Raw genomic sequence first — 21,924 nt, forward strand, 5'->3', positions numbered from 1 at the left:
ACCCCACGGTTTCTATGAAGTCCTTCTATTTTAATAATCTGTTGTAAAAGAATAGATGCATTTGTGGTCAGGCTTCCTTTGGCAGTGGTTTCTCCCACATTACCTTGAAGTTTCTCAAATCTTTGCCTTCCCTTTAGTTTTGCTTGTTAATGGCTTCTAAGCAAACATTTAAAAAAGATTTTAGTTCTTTATCCAAAGGAATCCCTTTTGTAAAGGCAGTGTCTGCTTTATGCATTTAGGGTATTTGGACTGTGGTTTATTTTTGTGTCTTTAAGTGGCCACACCTGTACCTGGTGAGAAAGAGGTACACCAGAATCACAGAATCTTAGTTTTTGAAGTACTGTTTTTTCCAGTGTTTGAGTAGACTCCAGAACATCCCTCTCTGTTGTTATCCAGCCGGTGCTTGAATACCCTCAGTGATGGGACACTCACTTTGTCAGGAATGTTCTGTTTTAAGCAACTGTAATTGAGTACTAGTTTCTCTTGTCTTGTTTTGCCTTCTCTTCCCTTCTCTTCCTTTCCCTTCCCTCCCCTGTCTTTCCCTTCCCTCCCCTGTCTTTCCCTTCCCTTCCTTTCTCTTTCCTTCTCCTCTTCTTTCTTTTCTTGTTGTTATTCTTTGGTCTCACCCAATTCTGTCCTCTTATAGACACCACTCATTTGAGATCTGCCCCATGGAACAAAACTGACCTATTTCGCTCCTTTTTCCACCAGAAAACCAAAAAAAAAATTTTTTTTGGTGGTAATTTGATAACAGTTTTCCTGTCTTGATTCTTCTCCTTTTTTTTAAAACCTTTTTCATTGTATAATACCACAGTAGGAAGGCACATAAGATAATTTTGTATAACTCAGCACATTTGTATAAAGTGAATACTGTGCTGTCCCCATCTACGTCAAGAAATAGAGTCTTGCCAGCTCTCCAGAAGCCCCCGGGGGCCCGTGGGACCCCTCCTGATCCCAACTCCCTTATTCTCCAAAGAGAGCCATCTCTTGACTTTATGGTGATCACTTTCTTGCTTTTCCTCCTAATTTGACCACCTTGTTTTATATTTCTGAACACCGCAGTTGCTTTTTGTCTGTTTTTGAGCTTTATATGCCTGGGGCCCTACCGCATGTATTCTTTTGTCAGTTGGGGATTAACCTGTATGGTTACATGTACCGTTGGTTCATTTTCACGGTGACATAATATTTTATGGTATGACCTACTATACGTTTTATTTATCCACTCTGCCGTTAATGGACATGTGTTGGTTCACACACTGGAAAGCAAAGACATACCAAAGAAAGAGGCAGGCCACTCCAGACGGGTAGGTGGCAGGTTTAGTAAGCAAGGGAACTTACTTAGGAGGCTTGTCTTGGGAAGCTGAAAGACAGGTAGATTCTCCACCCACTACCAGAATCTTAAAAGTTTATATAGAGGCCTTAATTGGGGTCAGTCGTGTATTCAGTCCACATGGTATCAAACCCTTTGTCTCTCAAGGCTACATGCTTGGAGTGGCTCCCACTGTGGGAGCAATGAGCAGAATGTATACCCCAAGGGCAGGGGAGAGGGTGTGGGGCCTTCAGTCACCTGGGTCCAGTTTGCAGGTCAGCCTAGTGGTCATGTTGTCTCAATGGCCTCCTGCAGCAACAACTGAGTTGTTTCCAGGATTTTGTTATTGGTGCTGCTGCAGGCATTCTCATACATGTCTTTTTGGACATGCGGGCAACATAGTTCTCATGCATGCACAGCTAGGGTGTGTATGGTTAACTGTGGTAGATGCTGTCGAGCAATTTCCCGAAGGGTTTGTATCAATTTACAGTCCCACCAGCAGCGGAGAATTCTCGTCACTCCTTGTTCTTGCCAAAATTTGGTATTTTCTCCTTTTTCTCTTCAATACTGACTTTGCCCAAACAACCTAGTAACTAGCAAAGCAGGGTCATTTAGAGTTATGTTAATAGCAAGCACATGAACAAGTTTGAAATGAAAACAAAACTTGCTCTTGTCCTTTGGGAGTCATCAGTATCTACTGTGTGTTGAAATGTTCTCACAGTCTGAACTCCCTCACGCATGATGGTAAATGACATGAAAGACTGGAACAATTAGAATTGTGTGCAAGAAAGGGTACAGGCTAGGGTGCACCCATGCACACGCACGTGTGGATGTGTGTGTTTAGCAGACTCATTTTTCTTAAATAGAGAAGCACTAAACCCTGGGGACAGAGATTATGTAAGAAGTAGAGCTGGAAGTGAGAAGGAAATAGGAAGTGAATGATTTATGTTTATTTTAATGGAAGATGGAAAATGATGGAAGGGCATAGATGAAGGAGGAATGAAAAATCACAGATAAACTAAAAGGAAAAGCAAAGGCTAGCTTATGGGTTTAGACTCACAAACATGGTGGACCTCCTTTGTGCCCAATACTGTGCGGGAGCCTGAGCATACCAAAATGAGTGAGACTTTTCTTATATTGGGTCTCATTGAGGGATTTATGATAAAGACCAATATGCACATGAACTTCAGAAGATTTAAGAGATGTTGTGTCAACTGAACACACACTGTGCATTTTTCCTTTATAAATGCCTTACCCCAAAATTATTCTTAGATTTTTATAGCCATTTATTTTTTGTGTGTGAGATTGGTTGTGGGATGACCAGATGCCTTAAGTCAATTTAAACAAGATTGCAGAATGTGTGAAGCTTCGTTTTGGTGGGTGGAAGCTTTCCTAAAAAAAAAAAAAAAAATCTTATTTCTTGGGATATTTCATTGCTCTGACTTCTTTGGCATGCTGTCTTGGGTTGTTCACCCATTGTGAGTTTTCAGCTGTTGGCTTTAAAAATAAAACAGTTATTTTATCAGCAAATTGGTTTTATTCAGAAATCGCAGAGAATGATTTGGGACAAGCAGGCTGTGGCAGAAACCATAGGCTAGTCCAACAAAGGAGAGGAACGTTATTTTATGGAGAAGAAGGAGGAAGTTGGGAGGGGTTGTTTTGAACAAACATCCATTAGAGAAAGGCAGGAATTCAGGGTGATGATGGTTTCTCATTGGATGAGTTGCTGAGGTGGTTGATTCTTCTAGGAGATTCAGTGTACATCTTTTCCTGTTGGGGCCTGTAGCTGTTGATTCTTTCCTGTTGAGGATTCTTCTTTGGGGGTCTATAATGGACAGTTCTTGGTGTTGAGTGGTTCGGCGTGGGAGCTCCCTTTTCTGGCCTCTGCATTCCATTTTAGTAGGGTTTCCCATTATTAATTTTCACATAGCACATCTTAGATGCTGGAATTTGTTTGATGCTCTGGTTGTTCTCTGTGCATGTGTAGTCTTGCTGAACACACTGAGACCTGACCTACTTCGGCATCTCCTCGGTTCTCAGGGTCTCTACTCTAACAGTCATGCGCTGCTGTTAATGACAAACTACCAGAAATTCTTCCGATTGTGTGTTAGACAGTTATGCCAGTAATCATTTGCTTACTCATCCTAAGATTGTTCATTTTGCATAGTTAAAATGACAATCTTCTGATTAGTCCTATGTTGCATAAAACTGATGTTCTGAAATTAACGGAATCAATTCTATAATTATTAATGTAATTATTAACCAAGAGTGCTCCCAAACCATCATTTTTCATATCTTTTAAAAAATTTTTTAACGTTTTATTTATTTTTGAGACAGGGAGAGACAGAGCATGAACAGGGGAGGGTCAGAGAGAGGGAGTCACAGAATCCGAAACAGGCTCCAGGCTCTGAGCTGTCAGCACAGAGTCCGATGCGGGGCTCGAACTCACGGACTGCGAGATCATGACCTGAGCCGAAGTTGGCCGCTTAACCGACTGAGCCACCCAGGCGCCCCTCATGTCTTCTTAAAGGTCCTGCCTGGGTGGCTTAGTTGGTTGAGTGTCCGACCTTGGCTCAGGTCATGATCTCACGGTCCATGAGTTTGAGCCCCACGTCAGGCTCTGTGCTGACAGCTCGGAGCCTGGAGCCTGCTTCGGATTCTGTGTCTCCCTCTCTCTCTGCCCCTCCCCTGCTCGTTCTGTCTCTCTCTCTCAAAAATAAATAAACATTAAAACAGATTTAAAGGTCCTGTCATGACATTGGGTGCTTTTGTAAAGAACGGCCTCTCCTTCTTTCCTTCTTTTCTGAAAGCAGCAGCATATAGGTGCCCTGCCCTGACATTTGAGTGCTGGGGTCAGTATCTCAAAGATGATACTGTACTGGCAAATTTTACTGATATTTAGCTCCTGCTTAGGTTTGGTTTCTATTTTAAAGTAGGACTTCACAACCATGGCAAAGAAAATGGAGTTAATTTGATTTGAGTGGTAAGATCATATTTATTTTATCTCACTAGATTTTTAAGTTTCAGTTTTCTTTTGTGTCTTCTCAGCATTATTGGTGTGGAATTGGTTGGAGTTCTACACTGCTATCATGAGGGTTGTGTTTTGAGCCTCTTTGTGAGTCCGTGTACTGCCTGTCTTCTGCTTGCCTCCCTAGGGCCATTCTCTTTTCTTCTCCAACCTGCTCTCTGTCTGCGAGGCCAACCTGTAAGGATTTTGTCAGTAGGCTCCCTTGCCTTCTGGCTCCTGGCTCGCTTCAGCTTGTGGGGCATACCGCCAGGAGATGGGAGGGAGAATTTATTTATTCTGTGGTGTTTATTCTCCCAGTTTCCTCTCTACAGCATTCTCCCTCCCTCCCTATATCATAGCCTTGCTGTTTTCCCTTGATTAAAGGTTACATATCCAGCTCGCTCTCTTTGGGTTTGGGTAGAGCTGAATGTCTTACAGTTTCCAAGCAATACTAACCCTGGGGGGTACTGTGCTGTCCCTGAAGTTTTCCTTAGTGGTGTTCTGGGGGCAGGCTACAGCTGGCTGGTACTACCTTTCAATATCTGATTATGGGCATCTATTCTAGGTTCTGGGACTTCATGTTGGTTGCTTTAAATATACCATGCTGGGAGTATTTGCACCTCAGAAATTGGCAAATGGTATAAATAATTTGCCATGACTCACCAGCATGCTACTGCCCATACCTCACCCATATGGCTTTGTAAATAGCTTTGTTATCAAACACTCCTCTAACTATTTGAGTGTGCCATTATTTCCATGCCACAACTGACTGATAGAACCAGTTACTTGTTCTCTGGATCAAGTACTTTCTCAACCTTTATGTCCAGACCAGATTTAATCATGGGGGTGAACTTGGTGAGGGGGTGAGCTCAGATATTTCTTTTAACTTAACAAAAAAACCCTGTGTTCTGCCTGCTGAAGGCAGTGTAGCCTTGTTTTTCAACTCGACAAGTTGGTCACCCTACTGGCTGAAGAGCTACTTTTATATTCCTTCCTTTATCTTTTCTCACTTTCATGAGCTCAGAAGTCAGGAAAGACCATAAGTAAATGGAGGAGTTTATCAGAGACATCAGAAGGCAGTAGTACTAGTTATAAGCACCCATTGTAATTACTGGTTATAATCATGACCTTAGACAAATCGCCTTTCTCACGTGTGTCTGGCAGTATGTGAAGGTTTTACATGCATTGACTCTTCTAATGCTCACTATAACCCTTGTTCTGTGGGTACTTCAGTTATTCCTATTCTACAGGTGCAGACACTGAGGTTTAAAGAGACTAAGTAAATTGTCTTCAGTTAATTTCTAATAGTGGAATCTCTAGGAATTTGTTAAGGGTGCAGATTCTCAGGCCCTACCTCAAACCTGGTGCATCAGAAACTCTGGGGAACGGGCCCAGTGACTGTGTTTTACTGAGCCCTCCAGGAGGCTCCATGCATGTGGCAGTTGGAGGACCAGTGATTGTGAGATAACCCCATGCGTTTTTTGTTTGTTTGTTTGTTTGTTTGTTTTTACTTGCACAGTAAATGGTTGGGTGCTAGGGTGTGTGGATGGAGGAGGGTTCACTGGGTGAGTGGTCTTTTTCTCTATAGTCTTTCAATTAGTTTTCTAGTTTCTCTCACATGCTGTTCCTGCCTTAGGTAGGAGCTTGTGTTTCAGTGTCTTGATTCTCTCCAGGGACCTGCTGGCCCTAGTAGCCCCCTCCTTGGCCAGATCCCTCTGGAATTTTGAAGTTGTAGTTTCCTCTTCTGCATAGTTACCCTCCATCTACTTTTCCTCTTCCAGAAATGGAGCTCATGCCTGCTGTTAACTCCCTTCTCTTCATTGTTGTTATATTCCTTTTAATTTTTAAGCTATCATCCCAGAACGAGGAAATACATGTGTGGGATCAATCTGCCATTCTGAAGTGATAACTGATACTTTCTGAAGACAGAGGAGGCCCTCAATTCTAGTCATTCTCCTTCTGTCAGGTAAAATTATACTTTATACTTTTCCCACCTGGCGAGACTGTCCAGGGATTGTGCTCTGGCCTGACTTCATGGAGTGTGCCACTTTTCTCTGTTGTTCCTGACAGTGGCAAAACTCAAACAATTTAGTAATGAGTTTGATGTCCTTTATTCAAGGGAAAACAATCCATGGATTGGGGGAGTACAGTTCCTCACAGGCAACAGAGGCTTTTACAGAGGGATTTGGGACAAAAGCGGGTTTTATGCAGTGTTAGACAACGCAGAAACATGGCATTACTGTTGGTTAGGTGGTCAGAAATTTCCTTATGAGGCTAGCAGGTCCTGTTTTCTGGGTAAGGTAGGCTAGCTGAAGCTGAGTTGGAGGACTGGAATTGGTGTGTGTTAGGTGTCCTTGATAGGCAGTTCCCAGTGTGGGCTGCCTTAGGTTTAGATTTGTGACATGGGCCAGGCCGCTGGGGTGGCCACCATTTTGTGGACCCCAGTATACAGATTAACTATCCTTCTGTCCCCCAACTTCCAATCCCTACCTTCTAATTGTCTCTAGTTATGCCCTCTCTTTGAATTTTCTGGTTTTTTTCTCTTTCTCTATCTTCTTTTGGCTCTTGGTCTCAGTCTCCTCTGTCTCTCCTGTATGTTCTTTCAACAGCCTTACATTCTCTTCTCACTCTTTATATATTGCTACAGGTCTCTCTCTGTTTTTTTCAAGTTTATTTATTTTAAGAGAGACAGAGGAGGAGAGAGAGGCAGAGAGAAAGACTCCCAAGCAGGTTCCATGCTGTCAGCATGGAGCCTGATGCAGGGCTTGAACTCATAAACCATGAGATCATGACCTGAGCTGAAGTCAAAAGTCAGACACTTAACCAGTTGAGCCACCCAGGCACCCCTGGATTGCTACAGGTCTCTTGCTCTTGGGTGCCCATTCTCCAGTTCTGGCTCATGCTGTTGTATTCTCTGTTGGCCCTCCTCTCCCCCCCCCCCCCCGCCCTGCCTCCCCCCCCCTCCCCGCTTCCATTCTGTCTGTCTCTTCTCTCTCCATCTGTCTTCCCACCTATCTCTGCCTACTTGTGCCTGCCATGGATGGTCTCTGTTTTCTGTCTCTGTTGCTCTTGGCCTTTTGTCTATATTCCTGTCTGTCCATGTTGCTCTCTGCCATCTGTCCTCATCACTACCTGGCTGTCATCTCTTTCCATTTGTTTGCTGTCTCTCTTTGTCTGTAGTCTCTGCCTCCATCTATCCATTTCTGCCTTTGTCTGTCTCTTTCCAGTTCTCCCGTCACATGCCTCAGTAGATGCTCTTCTGTGTATCTGAGTGCCTTGTTTCTCTCTCAAGACCTCCTTTCTCCATTTACTTACCAGCTGCATGGGGTCAACTCTATAGATCTCTTGGCCTTAGTGTCTGGGTTTTGTTCTGAGAATCTTATTGGCCCAGTGCTGACTGTGGGTTGCTTGGCTAGTTGTACACTCCCAGTCTAGTCTGCTGTGACTGGGACCTGGGTGTGTGGTGGGAAGGGTATGGAGTTCTGTGATGTATGGGCTGTGGCAGATACACCTAGACAGGGAAGGTGGGTGGAGCTTTCAAATGGACAGATGTGTCCCCTGCACTCCTGCCATGCTTAGGACTCAAATATTTGTTGTGCTAAACTGGGCTGCTCTAAGATTCCTTCCATCCACCATGGTGCTATACTTTAGCCTCACTGAGCCATTTACCAAGAACGTTTTAAAATAACACAGGAGACGAATGTAAAACTAATTAAAAAATCTTTGTCTAGTACTGCTTAATATTCTATACTGCTTACTTTGAGTCACTTTTTTTTTTAAGTTCTGGGAATGAATTTTTATTGTGTGTTATTTACTGATGGTCAAAGAGTTTTGTTCAAAGTGACTGTAATATGTAAAGATGTGCATTAAGAAATGATTATGACTATAAAACACCTACTTGATTAATCTGTTGTACCATTTGTTAGCAACTGATGACACCAACAAATATTTGTTCACAGCAATTCAACATACCACTGACCTCTTGTTTATTAAGTAAACTATCATTGAGTCATAAAAAAGTTTACATTTCTCACACAATTTTATTCCCTTCCAAACTGCTTATAAAACTGATTCATCTGTTTTTAATGCTTTAAAATCCTTTAATTTGATGCTGAATGAAGGTGGAGGTCATGCCTCTGAAACCACGTACTTAGGGGCAACTACCCAGTTAAACAGAGTTTGAGTTTGCTCTTGAAATGGAAAGCTCTCATTCCATTGTAACTTACTGATATAATCAAAATATATTTATGAAGTATATTAAAATTAGAGGCAAAGCAAGTAACTACCGAATCTCTTGGGAGTTCAGTTTGTATTGTACCAGGATTGGGCCCTTGATAATTTAGAAGGGTCCTTTTCATGGAATTTTATTGTTGAAAAACACAGTAGAGCCTAAACAGGATTAAGATTTTAAATGTTTCATTTAGGTATATCATCCTGACCTAACTCCTTGTTTCTTATCTCCTCTCCATTCTCCCAAATATTATCAAATCTTGATCTGGGTGGGGTTTTTTTTTTTTTTTTTGCTTTTTTAAAAAATTAATTTCTGGGGCGCCTGGATGGCTCAGTCGGTTGAGTGTCCGACTTCAGCTCAGGTCATGATCTCGCGGTCTGTGAGTTCGAGCCCCACGTCCGGCTCTGTGCTGACAGCTCAGAGCCTGGAGCCTGCTTCGGATTCTGTCTCCCTCTCTCTCTGCCCCTCCCCTGCTCATGCTCTGTCTCTCTCTCTCTCTCTCTCTCTCTCTCTCTGTCAAAAATAAGTAAACATTAAAAAATTAAAAAAAATTAATTTCTGGTATGGATTTTATTTAGGTTCAGGCAAATCAAATTATTATTTTCTTGTCTTTGTCTAGTGCTTACGTACATCTTGTTCTCATTTATCTCAATCATTTTTCTATTGTTTTAAAAGAAAGAAAAAATAATTTTACTCAAACTTGCTTTTTATAAGAGCACTGATAGATAGCCTTAGTAATCTTGTAGCAGTGAAAGTATCACGAAGATATGTTCCCTTCTAAGAGAAATATCTCTAGTTATTAGAAGCATATTGTCAAATGTACACCACAGGCCTCCAAATAACCAGGGTTCTCAGGGAACAATACATTTGTGTGAACTGCTTGCTGAATGTAGCTTTTATCTGTGTGATTGCCCAGACTGAGTCACCTTTCTAAGCCATTGCTTTAGTTAGTTTCTCCTTTGTTTCTTGTGGTAATTATGATGAAAAGTAATTTTCTAATAATTTCTCTTTAGAATATTTCTGTGTTATGCTTTATGGGCAAATGGTAAGTTTGGAATGATTTTGACCCATCTTACTTACTACAGTGTGGTTTGGCTCATGGCCCCAATCGGCTGAAGAAACTTTACACTGGGTGGGAGGGGGTGTCTTTCAAATTTTAAGAGTATTTGTTTTTATTCTACAAATTGGAGGAAACTGTGTGGGCTGAGGAAGGTTGAATTTGGGAAACCTTACATTTCATTGCATTTGCTCTTACAGCTAAAGACCTTTAGGGGTAAAAAGGCATCAGAGGGAGGCAGTAGAATCCGGCTAATTTGCATCAAAGACCGGGAGACACAGGGAACTTTAGATGAAAGCCAATGAATAAATCATGGCAAGGGCAGCCAAGTTGAACCTACACATTTTACTGAACAGTGTAGGAGGGACTTGATCAGTTCAGAGAATATGAATTTGGAAACAGGCTGTGTGCTTCAGAATGAGCCACTGGCTGGCTGGAAGTTTCACATTCTATCTGCAGAAGCTATCACGTACAGTCAAAAGCATATGTCTTACCCGGATTTTATAGATTCCAAAGACACATTTAGGCATTTTCTGTGTATATAAACTGACCCACCAACATGTGATTTATTTTTACTATAGCCTCCCTTGACAACATGGTATACTTTTACATTAAAATGGCACATCATATCATGTCTCTAAAACCAGGCAATTCACTGAGCAAAAAGCCTGGTACAACATGGTTCACCTGAAATGTATCACTTTCCACTTAGTTAAGTTTAGAAGGTATTTCTGTTATTTTTTAAATTTAAACTCAAGTTAGTTAACATACAGTGTTGTCTTGGCTTTAGGGGTAGAACCCAGAGATTCATCTCTTACATATGACACCTAGTGCTCATCCCAACAAGTGCCCCCCGCCCTGCTTAATGCCCATCACCCATTTAACCCATCCCCCACCCACCTCCCTCCAGCAACCCTCAGTTTGTTCTTTGTATTTAAGAGTCTCTTATGGCTTGTCCCCCTCTATTTTTATCTTATTTTTGCTTCTTTTCCCCTATGTTCATCTGTTGTATTTCTCAAATTCCACATATGAGTGAAATCATATGGTATCTGTCTCTCTCTGCCTGACTTATTTCCCTTAGCATAATACACTAGTTCCATCCACATTGTTGCAAATGGCAAGATTCATTCTTTTTCATCACAGAACAGTATTCCATTGTATGTATATACCACATCTTCTGTTTCTGTTATTTTTAAAGTGGTCTAGACTCTAGTCCAGCATTTAGAGAAGTGATATTTCAAGTTAATGACTGGTTGATTACTCCACAAAGGTGGGTGATTACAGGTTGTAGAGGCTTCATCTGATTTGTTCTTTGTTATGAATCTGGTTACTTAGTCAGATTTTATTGCTGCCGGAAGCATAGAAAACTAGTTTGCCTCCACTGAGATCCCTAGAGCTGAAGTGACATTCACACAGCTCATTAGGGACAGTGCTGCCACTAGGACCCACCTTGTGGTTGTCCCCATGGTTGTTCTTTCAGACGGTGCTCTGGGGACCCTAGGGATTGCTGGGGAAGGGTGGATTAATAGGGTGTCTTTTACCCACCCCCTCCCCATTCTCCCATTAGTTTTAATTGTTGATGAGGTTCCTTGGTGCTTCTCTGTTTAATCTCATGGCCTCTGTCCTACTTGGTGCCCTGTGCTTGTAGATTCTCCATATGGTGTCTCCAGATGTATAGCTCTGGGCTCACCTGGCAGCTTAGGGCTCCCAAGAGTGCAGAAGCAGATGCTTCTGGACCTTAAATGTGTAGGCCTGGGATTGGCATAGCATCCATTCTACCGCAGTCTGTTGGTCAGAGCAAATCACAGGCCCACCCAGATTTAAGGTGAGAGAACTAAATAATAAATAAGGGCATGAATGTGAGGAGGCATGGTTTATTGGGGGCTACCAGTATAATCTCAACTGACCGTACCAGTTGTCAGAGCCATGGGCCTGAGACATGTAAGGGGCTGGTCCCTACTAAAAGAAGAGAGAAGGTGAAAAGGACTTATAAAGCACCAGCAATGCTCTGGAAGGGATTGTATTGCCTCTTCCTTTGTAGGTATTTTATGAAGATTGTAACCAGTGATTGGTTTGATAGTGCCAGGAGGCAGGAAAGCAGATGACCTCTGAATAACCTTTGGTCTCTTGGAGCCTTGATCTGCGTCAATGTGTTGGAGAGCCTTTAACCTTTATCCCTCCAGAGTTTTACCCAAGTGAAGACTCTGAAGGAGCCACATGAAGGTCAAAATGCAGTATCAGATTTATAACTATTAAACTGGACAAGGGAACATGCTGCACACCTGTCTCCCTCGTCAAGCCTGGACTTTGGCCTCTAGACCATGAGTCACTCCTAGGCCAAGAAGCTGGAGATGACAGAACAGAGGGCTGTCACAAATGGGTTCTGAGAGAAGTAGTTCAGGCCCTGGCTTCCCCTACCACACCAGGCACAGGCAAGTCTGAGAGGTCAAGATGTGCAGAGTGGATTCCCCTTGCCCTTGAGATACCTATTGATAGCTTGATCAATCTACTTAGGCAGGTATAAATGAGGGGGGTGAAGAAGGAGGTCAAAGTATTCATTTTAACACTTCTTTCTGGGGATGGATAGATACTCCTTTCTCTCAGTGGAAGCCCCAGGCATGGAAAGATAAATAGCTATTTATCATAAAAAGCTATTTATCATAAAAGCTATTTATCAAAGTAGAGCTTTATAGAGGTACTGTATTCTGCCAAATCTAGAGTCCTGGAGTACTACCAAGGACTTTGAGGGAGCTGCAGAATTTGTGAGCTATGGTTCTGCTGATTTCTGTTAAAGATTACTGCAGGGCATTATACAGTTAAGAGCACTGGCTTTAGTGTTTGTGATGGTTAATTTTTGTGTGTAAACTTGACTTGGTTAGAGTATGTCAAGATATTTGGTCAAATATTTTTCTGGGTGTTTTTGCGATGGTTTTAGATGAGTGTAACTTTTCTATCAGTAGACTGAATAAAGCAGATTGCTCTCCCTACTGTGAGTGGGTTTCATCTAATCAGGTGAAGGCCTGAATAGAACAAAAGGCTGACTTTCCCCTTTTGTCTGACTACTTTTAAGCTGAGACATTAGTTTCTCTCTGCCTTTGGGTTTGAACTGAAACATTGGCTCTTCCTTGGCCTACACCATCAGCTCTCTTGTTTCTTAGGCATTTAGACTTGAACTGGAACTACACCATTATGTCTCTTGGGTCTCCAGCTTGCCAACTGCAGATCTTGGGACTTGTCAGCCTTTATAATCACATGAGCCAATTCCTTATCATAAATCTTTCCCTCTTTCTTTACATATATAAATACACACACACATACACATACACACACACCTCCTATTGGTTCTGTTTCTGTGGAGAACACTGATACAGTGTTAGACAGTCCCAGCTCTACCAGACATATGACCTAGGGAAAGTTTCTTCGATTTACTAAGCCTTTGTACAATATCTATAAAAATGGATTAATACCAGTGTCTGTCTACCTTATGGAGTAATGATCCAGTGACTGTTAATACATGCAGTCTTGAAGGTGATGATGCCCTTTTCACTGATGAAGAATGGCAGATATCCCAACATTTTCCAGTTTACAATCTCCAAATCACTTATATCCAGATCAGGCCAGTTCTGCGGCAGTCTGTTTTTTGATGTTTGTTCATGCAGTGGGATACTTACCTAATTAAGTTTTGTTTGGCTTTGAAATAAATTTTCATATATTCAGCTAGGAAAATAGTAAATAATCCCAGAGTCATTTATGTTTGGATATGTAGTGCATGTCTCTCCATTTGACTAGAAAGTCCATGTCACTTCACTAGAGCCCTCTTCTTTGGCATTCTTCACCAGTGGGAACATAGCCAACCGCCTGGAAGAATTAAGACTTGGTTAAGCAAAAGTGCTGTCATGGGGTTCTTGCACTAGAATTTATTGCACTTTTTTTCATGGGATTCCCACTTTCTGAACCTATCTCTTTTGCAGACATACTTCTGGAGGCATGGTAGCAAATTGACTCAGACCCACCTAGGTCCACTTCTTTATTTTATTTAGCAAATCTTATCTCCCTCAGAAGCTCCCGCTCCACTCAACAGCAAAGGGAGATTATGAATATCCCAGTTAGTAGTATCTCCAGCTCTTCCATTTTAACTATTCTTTTTTTAAGGTGTTTATTTATTATTTTTGAGAGAGAAAGAGGGAGAGGGGGGAGGGGCAGAGAGAGAGGGAGACACAGAATCCGAAGTGGGCTCCAGGCTCCGCGCTGTCAGCGTAGAGCCCAATGCGGGGCTCGAAGCCATAAACCATGAAATCACGACTTGAGCCAAAGTCGGACGCTTAATTGACTGAGCCACCCAGGTGCCCCTTTACTATTCTTTTTTAGGTGACTTAGTCTCTTGTGCTCAGAATCCAGTTCTGCCCTTCCCGTTGCTTTTCCCCATGATGGTGTGTGGGGTAGAGGCAACAGAACTTGATGCCCTGCCTCAACCCAACACATACTCCCTTGTGTGTGTGTGTATATGTGTATGTGTGTGCATATGTGTGTGTTATGTGTATGTGTGTAAATGTGTGTGTGTGTGTGTATGTAACTTGATCCCATCTAGGCCCCCATTGACTGTGCAGTTCATCTCTGATATTTGCCTGAACCCCCCAAGAGGGGCAGTTTGACACACAGCCTTTGGCTACTGGGTGGCTTCACTCCACTGTGATAACCATCTGCTTATGCAACTTCAGCACTAGTGGCATAGTTGGAAGCTTCTGGATCCTTTCCAGACTCCATAAGAGCTGAGGCGGTGCTCAGGAGGCTAATACAGCCAGGTTTACTCTGCAGCACCTTTAAGTTGCCAGTGTGGTGTCCTCCTCCACAGATGTCAGATGGGGATCCAGGCACAAAGTGTCCCTCCCCTCCTGTCCCTTCTCTTCTATCACTGTGTGGAAGCAGTGCTGTTATAGAATAGGTCAGCATACTATGTTTTAAGAAGTGGGAAGTGATAATTTGCAAGTGAGGAAAGAGACAAAACATTGAAAAGTAGACAGAAGAACCCAAACATTTAGATGAGAAACAATTGCTTCTACCCACATCAATATTCCTGAGGACATCATTGTAGATCACAAGATAGAATCATGATATGATAACAATAATGGCATTATTGACTCATCAATTAAAGGTCTCATTATACTTAGTATTTTTATAGTAAGGAACATTAATGTGTTACAAAGATTTTCATAGAAATGGTCTGATTTTAGTACTTAATGGAGTAAGAGAGAGATGATGTAATATGATGATTAAAAGCATGGATTTTGAAGTCATATAGACCTGGATTCAAATCCTAACTCTAACCTGCTATGACTGACTGTGTCTGCAGAGGCTCAGTGTACTCATGAGTAAAATGATGAAATCCATGACACTTCCTTTAGTAAAGTAATACCACCTCACAAAGATTGGTATAATGGTTAAAAAAACCCACCTTAATATATGATAAAGTCTCAGTACAGAGCCTGGCACAGAGTAAATAACAATAAATGGTATACATTATTATTAATACCTGGAATATTGCCTATATGGAATCTCTTAGTTTCTGATGATACATGTGATGTTATTTGTATAGGTAGCCCACAATTTATAAATAGATTGGACTTTGGAGTCAATTTGCAGGTCAATTATTTGTAGCTTAGGAATTGAAGGGAATCTAGAATATTCTCCCTTTCCAGCCACCATAGTAGGATATACGTGTGTGCAAGGGAGAGGCAGGGGAAGGGGGAAGAATTCTCTCCTGTTGGAGGCAAATGACTTTGTGACTAGGACTGGAATTCTTTCCTTCATTCAGTCCACATCCTTCAGTAAAGAGGGAATTCCTAAATCTTCTATCACATAGTGACAAGGGAATCTTGCTCCCTGCCAACTATAATTCTTGCTTGGGTTAACAGTGAGAGATAACTATTTTGGAATTTTGAAATCTATGATTGAGAAATCCTCTGACTGGATGATCAGTAGGTTGATGTTTCTATTCCTACACTACTTCCTATTTTTCTATTTCCTTTCTGAAGTCCAAGAAGATACTAGGAGACGTGGTTTTTCCCAGATAAGGCTGTTATCTGCACCCCAGGGACAATGGAAATGCTTGAGGAAGGGTGAGCACATTTCAGGGATGGCCAGAATGCAGTTATGGGAAATTGCAGTGGTATCTGGAGCTTGAGTGTATCCTGTTCTCATTTTTTAGCAAATAAAAAAATTAATCAATAAGTTAATTTTTTCTGATTAAGTTCATTAAAAATTAAGATATACTTATTTTTATCAAAGTAATATACGTTCTTGGTTGAAAAAAATCAACTGAAGAAGCTTATGAAGAAAAAGAATCATCCCGTGCCTTGTCCCTTTGCCTATCCTGCCTCACCAGAAGTCACATACTCTAATTTAGCTGTTTCTTCTTATAGTTTCTGCCATGTCTCTAAATAATATGCATTACAGCTATTTCTAGATTTATCACTTTTAGCTATTAGCTGTTGACTTCAGTTAATTTAGCTGAGTTTTTATCTCACTTTATTTACTTTCTACCCTTTTCTCCTAATACAATTATTTTACTCCTTTATTGGTTATCTTTGCAACTTTAAGGAAAATCTTCCTTCCTTCCCTCCTTCCCTCCTTCCTCTCCTTCCCTCATTCCTTCCGTACTTCCTTCCTTCCTAACTCCCTCCCATCCCTCCCTCCCTCCCTCCCTCTCTTTTTCCTTTCCTCCCTTCTTTCTTTCTCTTCCTCTTTCTTTCTTTCTCTGTCTTTCTTTCTTGCTTTCCTTTCTTTCTTGTCTTTCTTTCTTTCTTCTTGACAGAAGGAGAGACAGTGAGTATGAGCAGGGAAGGGGCAGAGGAGAGAGAAAATCTCAAGCTGGCTCCATACCTAGCATGGAGCTCAAACTTGGGGTTGGATCCCATGACCCTGGATCATGATTTGAGCCAAATTCAAGAGTTAGACCTTAACTGACAGAGCCACCCAGGCGCTCCTATATACCTTCTTTTTATTATGTCACCACTAGATACCATCCCATGATTGTTCTCACTTCTCTCTCTCAACTTATCATTTGCATTTTCACAGTGTTGGAATTGATACGTTATATTCAGATACTTATAGTTAAGTATTTCATGCCTTGACCATATGTTGGTTTTAAATATTGGAAATTAATAAGGTGTTTACACTGTTGGTGAGAGCGATAATGAATAGTGTGATTTGGTTTCCTTTCTTGTACAGCTTTTGTTTTCTTTGATGCTTCTAATTTTTCCTGCCTCTCTTCCCCAATTATAATAACCATATTGACTTTTATGTTGTTTCAGGTGATCAAGAAAGTTATCAGAACCTGACTTCCTCTTTCCCTAGATAACTCTCTTCTGGAACTTCTGTTCTCTGAACCATTCTGTGCTAAATCTTTCTATTAGCTTCCTTCCTGCTTTCTATATTGGAGCCACTCTTCCTTCTAGTTCACATGTTGTCTTCTTCCTTACTCCTCACTTTGCTGATACACATCCCAAGTAACTTCCTGAGGAAGAATATTGTGAGAAATAACTTTCCTAGCTCTTTGCACATCTGAATATCTTTATTATACATTTGATTGTTTTAATTAAAAAAAATGTCTCTGCTCTTTTCTCATGTTGTTCTTTCTGCTGTTCCTGTAGGAGGCAGTTGTTCCTCTTGATGGTCCTCTCTGTCTTATTTATTTTTTATTTTCTTTTTCTTTTTTTAAAATTTACATCCAAATTAGTTAGCATATAGTGCAACAATGATTTCAGCAGTAGATTCCTTAATGCTCCTTACACTTTAGCCCATCCCCCCTCCCACAACCCCTCCAGTAACCCTCAGTTGTTCTCCATATTTATGAGTCTCTTCTGTTTTGTCCCCCTTCCTGTTTTTTATATTATTGTTGTTTCCCTTCACTTATGTTCAATCTGTTTTTGTCTCTCTTAAGTCCTCATCGAGTGAAAGTCATAGAATTTTGTCTTTCTCTGACTGATTTCACTTAGCATAATACCCTCCAGTTCCAGCCACGTAGTTGCAAAATGGTAAAATTTCATTCTTTTTGATTGCGGAATAATACATATACACACACATCTTCTTAATCCATCATCCATCGAATGGACATTTGGACTCTTTCCATACTTTGGCTATGTTGATAGTGCTGCTATAAACATGGGGGTGCATGTTGTCCCATTTGAACAACATACCGTATCACGTCGATAAATTGCCTATGTAGTGCCAATTGCTGGGTCAAGGGTAGTTCTATTTTTAGTTTTTTTGAGACGCTCCATACTGGTTTTTCCACAGTGGCTGCACCAGTTTGCATTCTACCACAATGCAAAAGAGATCCTCTTTCTCCGATGTCCCGTCAACATCTGTTGTTGCCTGAGTTGTTCATGTTGGCCATCTCTGACAGGTGTAAGGTGGTATCTCACTGTGGTTTTGATTTGATTTCCCTGATGATGAGTGATGTTGAGCTTTTTTCATGTGTCGGTTGGCCATCTGGATGTCTTCGGAGAAGTGTCTATTCGTGTCTTTTTGCCTATTTCTTCACTGGATGATTTGTTTTTTGGGTGTTGAGTTTGATAAGTTCTTTGTAGATTTTGGATACTAACTCTTTATCTGATATGTCATTTGCAACTATCTTCTCCCAATTCCATTGGTTGCCTTTTAGTTTTTGCTAATTGTTTGTCTTTCACTGTGCAGAGCTTTTTATTTGATGAGGTCCCAATAGTTCATTTTTGCTTTTGTTTCCCTTGCCTCTGGAGACGTGTTGAGTAAGAAGTTGCTGTGGCCAAGATCAAAGAGGTTTTTGCCTGCTTTCTCCTCTAGGATTTTGATGGCTTCCTGTCTTACATTGAGGTCTTCATTCCATTTTGAGTTTCTTTTTGTGTATGGTGTAAGAAAGTGGTCCAGGTTCATTCTTCTGCATGTCACTGCCCAGTTTTCTCAGCACCACTTGCTGAAGAGACTGTCCTTATTCCATTGGATATCCTTTACTGCTTTGTCAAAGATTAGTTGGCCATACGTTTGTGGGTCCATTTCTGGGTTCTCTATTCTGTTCCATTGATCTGAGTCTCTGTTCTTGGGCCAGTACCGTACTGTCTTGATGATTACAGCTTTGGAGTACAGCTTGAAGTCTGGGATTCTGATGCCTCCTGCCTTGGTTTTCTTTTTCAAGATCGCTTTGGCTATTCAGGGTCTTTTCTGGTTCCATACACATTTTAGGATCATTGGTTCTAGCTCTGTGAAGAATGCTGGTGTTACTTTGATAGGGATTGTACTGAATATGTAGATTGCTTTGGGTAGTATCGACATTTTTAAATTTTTTTTTTTCAACGTTTATTTATTTTTGGGACAGAAAGAGACAGAGCATGAACGGGGAGGGGCAGAGAGAGAGGGAGACACAGAATCGGAAACAGGCTCCAGGCTCTGAGCCATCAGCCCAGAGCCTGACGCGGGGCTCGAACTCACGGACCGCGAGATCGTGACCTGGCTGAAGTCGGACGCTTAACCGACTGCGCCACCCAGGCGCCCCGGGTAGTATCGACATTTTAACAATATTTGTTCTTCCTATCCAGGAGCATGGAATCTTTTTCCATTTTTTTGTGTCTTCTTCAATTTCTTTCGTAAGCTTTCTATAGTTTTCAGTGTATAGATTTTTCACCTCTTTGGTTAGATTTGTTCCTAGGTATTTTATGGTTTTTTTTGTGCAACTGTAAATGGGATCGATTCCTTGATTTCTCTTTCATTGTTGGTGTATAGGAATGCAACTGATTTCTGTGCGTTGATTTTATATCCTGCAACTTTGCTGAATTCATGGATCAGTTCTAGCAGTTTTTTGGTGGAATCTTTTGGGTTTTCCTTGTAGAGTTCCATGTCATCTGCGAAGAGTGAAGGTTTGACTTCCTCCTGGCTGATTTGAATGCCTTTTATTTCTTTGTGTTGTCTGATTGCAGAGGCTAAGACTTCCAATACTATGTTGAATAACAGTGGTGAGAGTGGACATCCCTGTCTTGTTCCTGACCTTAGGGGGAAAGCTCTCAGTTTTTCCGCATTGAGGATGATATTAGTGTTGGGTTGTTCATATATGGCTTTTATGATCTCGAGGTATCCTCCTTTTATCCCTACTTTCTTCAGGGTTTTTATCAAGAAAGGATGCTGTATTTTATCAAATGCTTTCTCTGCATCTATTGAGAGGATCATATGGTTCTTGTCGTTTCTTTTATTGATGTGATGAATCACGTTAATTGTTTTGTGGATATTGAACCAGCCCTGCATCCCAGGTATAAATCCTGCTTGGCCGTGGTGGATAATTTTTTAAATGTATTGTTGGATCTGGTTGGCTAATATCTTGTTGAGGAATTTTGCGTCCCTGTTCATCAGGGTGTCTTATTTTTTTAAAAAATATTTCTTGTGTTTTTCTGTGCTACTCTCTGCAAGACTTTATCTTCTAACATTTACATTGAATTTTTAATTACTCACTTTTAATTTACAGGAGGTCTTACATGTTCTCTTATTTTTTTTTCTTTGTCATCCTGTTCTTATTTTATGGATGTAATATCTCTTGAGTCTCTCTAAGGATGCTAATTGGGGATCTTTTTTTTTTAAAAAGTTCTTTTTGTTTCCTGTATTATTTCTGCTTCTTCCATAGTCATTTTTTTCTGTTTTCTTTTCCTCTAATTTTTGTGGATTTTTACCTTTTTAATTCATTTAATTTAATTTTAATGGTGCCTAGAGAGGAGAGAAAATAAACACAAGCAGTCAATTATTATCTATAACTGGCTCTTATTCCCTCTTAACACATAGCTTTAGTGGGGCACTAGCCATGAAAAAGCTCACTCAGTTTTCTTCAACTGCTCTAAGTCTTTGAAGGAAATTACTGACAATTTTACTCAACAAGAGAGATAGTTAAACTGACTGGACTTCATATACACTCAGGGGTGATTTAGGTAATGTTGTGCTTTTTTTAAAGGCTTAGTTGTTCTTTTCAAGAAATGTGAATTATTCAGGAAGAAAAGACCAACATATAAAGAGTTATTCTGTCTCTAGAACAAAGTCGAAAATCTTTGACAGTCAAGACCCATCCCAGTCTGGTATTTGGGCTCATTCTCCAATCTTCCTGACTGACCTTTGTCTGTCTACACCTGTCTTTATGTGTTCCATGCTGTCAGACCTTTGCTCATGTTGCTTCTCAGCCTGGAATGTTCCCTTCCTCCCACAGCCTTACCAAAGGCAGGCATCGTATTTCGTTTCTCTAAATATTGTTTTGTATCATACATGTTAGGCATTCACAATGTTTGAATGAGTCTTACTCATTTCCAGACTAGAACAAGTTCATATATGACCCCTCTGAGACACAATTCTTTGCCTATCTTGGAGTTAATCAGTTTGCTTATTCTTCAGTTGGTTGTGCACATCTTCTTGTCCTGATAAGTTCCTGGAGTGCATGGACCATATCTCATCAGGCTGGATATCTCCAGGGTCTTATAAATTGGTTGGTACCTAGTGGGCACTCAACAAGTATTCATGACTATATGGGAGAGACAGAGGGAAAGACTGGTTGTAGATTTTCAATAAAAGCTTATTTATAAATTCAACAGGTTTATAGATTAACTTCATGAAAGTTGTGTTTTATGTTCCTTTTAAATAGATGAAAACATTCTCAAAAGTAGATTACTGTATTTAGTTATTTCTCCTCCCTTTCATTCCTCCACTCCTCCCCACATAGATAGGAAGGATGGTTACCCATGTTGTGAATAAATAATAAATGCTGTACTAGAACAAAATTAACCTCCCAATTAAATGAAGACATTATATGTCACTACTGTTTCACTCTATCCAGTACACTACACAAACAAACCCCTATCAGTTTACAATAAAGAAGGGTTTGTGTGTGTCTTTCTTTTCTTGAGGAAGGGGTAAGTATTCTGTGGAGAGGAGAGAGCCAAGCTAAAAATGATTATATTTAAATTCTGGATGTTATTTGCTTAATTTAAGGTCTTGAAGAGAAAAAAAGGGACAGTTGATAGAGCACAGAAAATACTGAAGGCTTTTGATTTTCAGAAATGTGGGAAGTGATGAGAACCCACTGAGCAGCCATACCTGCTGACTTCATCCCTGCATCTGAAGCAAACGTGGGCTGGTGGTCAGTGAAAGAGCTCTGACACGTGGCGTCTGCTGCTACAAAAATCTCAAAATCAGCAAGAAACCTTTTGCCATTGCGAGCCTCTTGATCAGGTTCTGCAAGGCTCTAGTATTGGGGGGGGGGGGTGTCTAGTCACTTCCTTACCAAGAGGAGGGCTATCTGGTGTGTTTCTTGAGGCAATCCT

At 40.9% G+C, this 21,924-nt stretch overlaps 1 protein-coding gene across 1 annotated transcript in view; it reads left to right on the top strand.

Moving 5' to 3' along the window:
• KCNH1 (potassium voltage-gated channel subfamily H member 1) overlaps window positions 1-21,924 on the top strand; it is a 387,521-nt gene that overhangs the window by 5,542 nt on the left and 360,055 nt on the right.

Source organism: Lynx canadensis, chromosome F1, assembly GCF_007474595.2.
Source record: "Lynx canadensis isolate LIC74 chromosome F1, mLynCan4.pri.v2, whole genome shotgun sequence".
NCBI lineage: Eukaryota > Metazoa > Chordata > Mammalia > Carnivora > Felidae > Lynx > Lynx canadensis.